This window comes from Manis javanica, chromosome 17, assembly GCF_040802235.1.
Source record: "Manis javanica isolate MJ-LG chromosome 17, MJ_LKY, whole genome shotgun sequence".
NCBI classification, from domain to species: Eukaryota; Metazoa; Chordata; class Mammalia; order Pholidota; family Manidae; genus Manis; species Manis javanica.
Window position 1 is genome coordinate 38,556,722 of NC_133172.1, and position 7,253 is coordinate 38,563,974.

Below are 7,253 nucleotides of genomic sequence, written 5' to 3' on the forward strand. Positions count from 1 at the left end.
CAGAGATGTTGTGCACAATGAATCCCCTGGCAGTCCGTGTGGAGAGGGGTTGGTGGTCACTCAGAAGGTAGGAGATGATGTCGTGATTAAGATAGCATTGCTACACCTGCACCCTGAAACACACACACACGCACACACACCCTCAGGCATAGCATCTTGCCCAGATAACAATTTTATTTATCAACCAATGTTTGCAGAGCCCTTACTCAGGCCCTAACCCAGCCCCTATCTGTTGTCTGGTGTTCTTGGATCCCACTTTATACTGGCGGTGACAAGTATAAATTGGGGAGAGAAAAAACACAACTTCAGATAGTAAAAAATGCTGTGAGTTAAACAAAACAGGAGTTTAACAAGATGACCAGGAGGCAATTTTTAGACTGGTCAGAGAAGGTGAGAAACCTTCATTTATGCAGAAACCTGGATCATAAGTAGGGAGCTGCCTGGGGAAGATCTGGGAGAAGAATTTAGTAAGTACAAAGGCTCTGAGGCTGGAGGAAGCTAGATAGTTTGAAGAACAGATGATCCCTGGTGGGCTGTGGCAGAACGAGTATGACATTTGACATATGGGCAGGGACCAGGTGAGATACAGCCGTTTAGATGATCCTACTAGTTTCTTCAGGCTCTTACAACAAATTACCACAAACTTGGTGGCTTAAGAGAACAGAAATTATTCCCTATTTCTATTTTTTCTTTCATTAAGGAGTAAAGTGTTTTAGATACAACCAAAGCTACTCTAACCCTGCCCCCACCCATTTCCCTTCCCTCTCTCTCCACAGGTAACCACAAAACCACCATCCTGAGGCTACTGGAATCCTTTCCAAGGATGACATTACCCTTGCATAACAACATAAATAAAATACTATTGTTTTGTAAGTCTTAACATTTTAGATAAGCAGCATTGTACTGAATGTAACCTTTGCAACTTGCTTATTTCACTCAAGTTGATGTTAGCCTTTCTTCCATGCTGATCCCTGTGGCTCTAGTACATTCTTTCTCATTATTGTATGTAGTAAATTCTATTTTGGACTAATCTTGTTTATTTATTCATTCCCCAGGCACTGGACATTTAGGTTGTTTCCAGATGTTCACTATTACTGAGAGTTCTGTAATGAACGGACATCCTGGTCTGTGTCTTCCTGTTCTCTTCATCTTTTTGCTTACTTTTTTCCAAGCTTGGTTCCCCTCTGAGGACCCTGCTTCCCCTGCATCCTGCTGAGCTATGGCTGCTCTCTTCCCAAGAGCCATCATACCACAGGTCAGAGGTGGGCTAAAAATCCTTGCTGCTCTTTAAAGTCAGCCATTTTTCCTCCTTCCTAAAACCCCTAGATTCTTTTTTTTTTTGTCTCTAAAATGTTGTCTTCTGCTTTTTTTTTTAATTAAGGTATCATTGATACACAATCTTATGAAGGTTTCACATGAACAACATTGTAAATGGACAACATTGCTGAAGGACAGTGATTGTAGTCACTGTCCATCAGCGTAGTAAGATGCTAGAGTCACTACTTGTCTTCTCCATGCTGTACTGCCTTCCCGGTGAGCCACCTACATTATGTGTGCTAATCATAATGCCCCTTAATCCCCTTCTCCCTCCCTCCCCACCACCCTCCCAACTTTTTCCCTTTGGTAACCACTGGTCCCTTGGACTCTGAGTCTGCTGCTGTTCTGTTCCTTCAGTTTTGCTTTGTTCTTATACTCCACAAATGAGCAAAATCATTTGGTACTTGTCTTTCTCCTGGCTTATTTCAGTGAGCATAATACCCTCTAGCACCATCCATGTTGTTGCAAATGGCAGGATTTATTTTCTTGTTATGTCTGAATAATATTACATTGTGTATATGTACCACATCTTCTTTATCCATTCATCTTCTGATGGACACTTAGGTTGTTTCCATATCTTGGCTATTGTAAATAGTGCTGCAATAAACTTAGGGGTGCATGTTTTTTTGAATGAGGGATCTTGTTTTCTTCACGTAAATTCCTAAGAGTGGAATTCCTGGGTCAAATAGTATTTCTATTTTTAGTTTTTTGAGGAACTCCACATTGCTTTCCACAATGGTTGAACAGGTCTGATGTCTTCTGGTGGCCGTGGTTCAGCCTATGTAATAATGGAGAGAGTTTAACATTTGGTTCTGAGGCCTGGAGGGTTTCAAAGAGGAAAATGACAACATCTGGTAGACATTGAAAATATCACTTGGTCGATGCTGATTTAACCCTTTACCCACTCAATTGGATGTTCAACCCTTTCTTTCCAATGCACCTGAGACCCCCTCCTCCCACAGTAGGTACTCAAGAATGGAAGAGTACTTTCCTTGGTAGCTGCAAAATGGTTACCCAGAGATCAGTCTCTCTGCAGACTGTTTGAGCCCAAGTGCAGAACAAAGCTCTTGGATAAATCCTTGATTTTATTTTGACACTGAAAACAGTAAGATGATTGTTTCTGAGGCAGAGTCTAAAACAGTAGAGTGTTTTTGTTTTTGTTTTGTTTTGGATTTTGTTTTTGGTTGATCCCACTTTCATTCCTTTCAAATGGCAGCAAGCAATACTCAATCCCTGCATTGTGTTTTACTTTGACATTTTCTTCCAAACCAACTTCACTCGCCCCCAGTAAGAAAAAGTGGGAAGGAACCTGTCCCCAGGCGAGAATCTGCTGCCCACCCAGAGTCTACGCTGGCACCATCCCTGAGTTCCTGGGAAGGGTGGAGGAACAGAGAGTCTGGGGACAAGGAGAAGGTGGCCTATTCATTCCCAGCGCTGGTCCCCCCTCCCTGGGGTCTGAGCAGGCCATCTCCACACAGGTCACATACAGCACATGCCTTATCTCAGTTCTCAACTCTTCAAAGCTCTTGCTTGGGTAAATCCTTCATTTGCCTACTCTGACCAAGCTGCTGTCTGTGTGCTGGGTCTGTCCTCCCTTGTGGGGTTGGCATCCTGGAGATTCAGTAGTGGTTCAGGCCCTCAGCAGATGTTTCGTGTGTACCTTGGGTGTTCTGGTCACTGGGGACAGAGCCCTGAGCCATCCAACCAGAGACCCCATCACCCTCAGGGAGTCTGATGGGGGAGATGGACAGTCTCAATATACAAACGTACAGAGAGAGTTACCAATTGTGATAATGCTACTATAGGGAAAGAGCAAGATGCCATGAGAAAGAGTAATTGAGAGTTGAGTGGTGTCATTTAGATAGCTGGGTCAGGGAAAGTCTAAACATTTAAGCAGAGACCTGAAGGATAAATAAGAATCAGGCAGGAAAAGAGCATTTTAGGCAGAAAAAACCACCATAGGTGCAAAGGTGCTGAGGCAGGAAAAACTAGGGTCTTTGAGGAAGGATAGAAGGTTATGAGCTGAGGGGTCTAAGGAGAGAAGAGGTTCAAGAAGCAGCAAGTGGCCAGATGACCTGGTTCTTAAAACCTTGGTAATGGAGTGGATTTTTTATAAAAAACAGACCACCAAAGGGTAGTTAACATCTTTTGAGTTACAATTTTTAAAAATTCACAGATAGGTTCCCCTGAGTTCATCTAAAGCTTCCAGAAGCCAACTTTGGTAGGTTGCTGATTTTAATCAGCAAATATTGATTGAGCATTTTTCCAACTACTGGTTGGGGTAGGGCTTGAGGTTGTGAAAGTAATTATGGAAAAGCTCACTGACATGGCCTCCACCGCTCCACCACCTGCAGGAGCTCTCATGCCCATGACTCCTCCTACATCTCAGATCCCTTGGGAAGAGAGGCCACCACACTATTTTAGCTACTTTACCACCCAGCTAGAAGACTCCCCTCCCCATCCCACTATGGTTCAGCCAATGAGAAGCCATGACACATGAAACTGCCAGCTTTTTGCTTAGAAACAGCCTGTCCCTGTCTCTATAGAAGAGTGTTCTCTGGATGTGTCTATGGTTCCTCTGTAGCTTGCATGTCCCGGATTGCAATTCTCTGCTAATCTTGCATAAGCCTGTTTTTGCTGGTCAGATAATTGAATGTTTTAATTTTAAAGTTAACAGGAGTAGTTTTTGTTTATTTTTGATTGCACAATTTATTCATGAATTTATCTCATTGCACATTACATACATGTCTCCAAACCTGTGCCTTCCCTTCTAGTTAATCATTGAGAAGAATTTGGAGTGTCCTATCAGATCTTTTTTTTTTTGGTATCATTAATATACAATTACATGAGCAACATTGTGGTTACTAGATTCCTCCCATTATCAAGCCCCACCACATACCCCATTACAGTCACTGTCCATCAGCATAGTAAGATGCTATATATTCCCCTTATCCCTCCCTTCCCACCCATCCTCCCCAGTCCCTTTCCTTTTGGTAACTGTTAGTCCATTCTTGGGTTCTGTGAGTCTGCTGCTGTTTTGTTCCTTCAGTTTTTTTCTTTGTTCTTATACTCCACATATGAGTGAAATCATTTGGTACTTGCCTTTCTCCACCTGGCTTATTTCACTGAGCATAATACCCTCTAGCTCCATCCATGTTGTTGCAAATGGTAGGATTTGTTTTCTTCTTGTGGCTGAATAATATTCCATTGTGTATATGTACCACATCTTCTTTATCCATTCATCTACTGATGGACACTTAGGTTGCTTCCATTTCTTGGCTATTGTAAATAGTGCTGTGATAAACGTAGGAGTGCATATGTCTTTTTCAAACTGGGCTGCTGCATTCTTAGAGTAAATTCCTAGGAGTGGAATTCCTGGGTCAAATAGTATTTCTATTTTTAGTTTTTCGAGGAACCTCCATACTGGTTGAACTAATTTACATTCCCACCAGCAGTGTAGGAGGGTTCCCCTTTCTCCACATCCTCACCAACATTTGTTGTTGTTTGTCTTTTGGATGGTGGCCATCCTAACAGGTGTGAGATGATGTCTCATTGTGGTTTTAACTTGCATTTCTCTGATGATTAGCGATGTGGAGCATCTTTTCATGTGTCTGTTGGCCATCTGAATTTCTTCTTTAGAGAAGTGTCTGTTCAGATCCTCTGCTCATTTTTTAATTGAATTGTTTGCTTTTTGTTTGTCGAGGTGCGTGAGCTCTTTGCATATTTTAGATGTCAACCCCTTATCATATATATCATTTATGAATATATTCTCCCATACTGAAGAATGCCTTTTTGTTCTACTTATGGTGTCCTTTGCTGTACAAATGCTTTTTAGTTTGATGTGGTCCCACTTGTTTATTTTTGCTTTTGTTTCCCTTGCCCGTGAAGATATGTTCATGAAGAAGTTGTTCATGTTTATATTCAAGAGAGTTTTGCCTATGTTTTCTTCTAAGAGTTTTATGGTTTCATGACTTACATTCAGGTCTTTGATCCATTTTGAGTTTACTTTTGTGTATGGGGTTAGACAGTAATCCAGTTTCATTCTCTTACATGTAGCTGTCCAGTTTTGCCAACATCAGCTGTTGAAGAGGCTGTCATTTCCCCATTGTATATCCATGGCTCCTTTATCATTATTAATTGACTATATATGTTTGGGTTAATATTTGGACTCTCTATTCTGTTCTACTGGTCTGTGGGTCTGTTCTTGTGCCAGTACCAAATTGTCTTGATTACTGTGGCTTTGTAGTAGAGCTTAAAGTTGGGAAGTGAGATCCCCCCTGCTTTATTCTTTCTTCTCAGGATTGCTTTGGCTCTTCAGGGTCTTTTGTGGTTCCATATGAATTTTAGAACTATTTGTTCCAGTTCATTGAAGAATGCTGTTGTTATTTTGATAGGGATTGCACTGAATCTATAGATTGCTTTAGGCAGGATAGCCATTTTGACAATATTAATTCTTCCTAGGCAAGTGCATGAGATGAATTTCCATTTGTTAATGTCTTCTTTAATTTCTCTTAGGAGTGTCTTATAGTTTTCAGGGTATAGGTCTTTCACTTCCTTAGTTAGGTTTATTCCTAGGTACTTTATTCTTTTTGATGCAATTGTGAATGGAATTGTTTTCCTGATTTCTCCTTCTGCTAGTTCATCATTAGTGTATAGGAAAGCAACAGATTTCTTTGTATTAATTTTGTATCCTGCAACTTTGCTGAATTCAGATATTAGTTCTAGTAGTTTTAGAGTGGATTCTTTAGGGTTTTTTTATGTACAATATCATGTCATCTGCAAACAGTGACAGTTTGACGTCTTCCTTACCAATCTGGATGCGTTTTTCTTTGGAATATTTAATAGTGTATTTTTAAAGTAGGCACAATCCCTGCACAAGGTTGTTTGATGTTTGACCTTGAAGAGCCCTTTAACTTCTGTGTTGCAGGTTTTCTTTTTCTTTCTGCTGTTTCTATTTTTTTAATTATGGTATTATTGATATACACTCTTATGAAGGTTTCACATGAAAAAACAATGTGGTTATTACATTCACCCATATTATCATGTCCCTCCCATACCCCACTGCAGTCACTGCCCATCACTGTAGTAAGATGCCACAGATTCACTATTTGTCTTCTCTGTGCCACACTGTCTTACCCATGATCCCCCTGACACCATTTGTGCCAATGATGAAAGGACAGTCTTTCAATAGATAGTGTTGGGAATAGTGGATATCTACATGCAAAAAAAGTGAAGCTGGACACTTACCTTGAGCCATATATGAAAATTAACTCAAAATGGATCAAAGACCTAAAACTATAAAACTCTTAGAAGAAAACATAGGGGAAAACCTGCATGACATTAGATTTGGTAATGATTTCTAGGATAAGAGACACGGAAAGCACAGGCAGCAAGCATAAATATGGATGAATTGGACTATATTAAAATTAAAATTCCTGTGCAACAAAGGACACAGTTAAATAGAGTGGAAAGGAAAGCTATAGAATTGGAGAAAATATTTGTCAGTCACTTATCTGATAAGAGGTTTATTTTCAGAATCTATAAAGAACCCCTAAAACTCAGTAACAACAACAAACTGATTTTAAAAATAAGCAAAGATTGAATTGTCATTCCTCCAAAGAAGATATGCAAATGACCAATAAGCATATGAAAAGATGGTCAGCACCACTGATAATTAAGGAAGTGCAAATCAAAACCACAGTGAAATATCACCTCATATTCTTTAGGATGGTGGTTATTAAAAAAAAAAAAATCCCAGAAAATAACAAGGCTTGGAAAGGATGCAGAAAAATTGGAATATTGTGCACTGATGATAGCAACATAAAATGATTGAACATTTTGTGGAAAACAGTATGGTGGTTCCTCAAAAAATTAAAAATAGAATCCAGCAATTCTACTTTTAGATATATACCCAAGAGAACTGAAAGCAGGGTCTT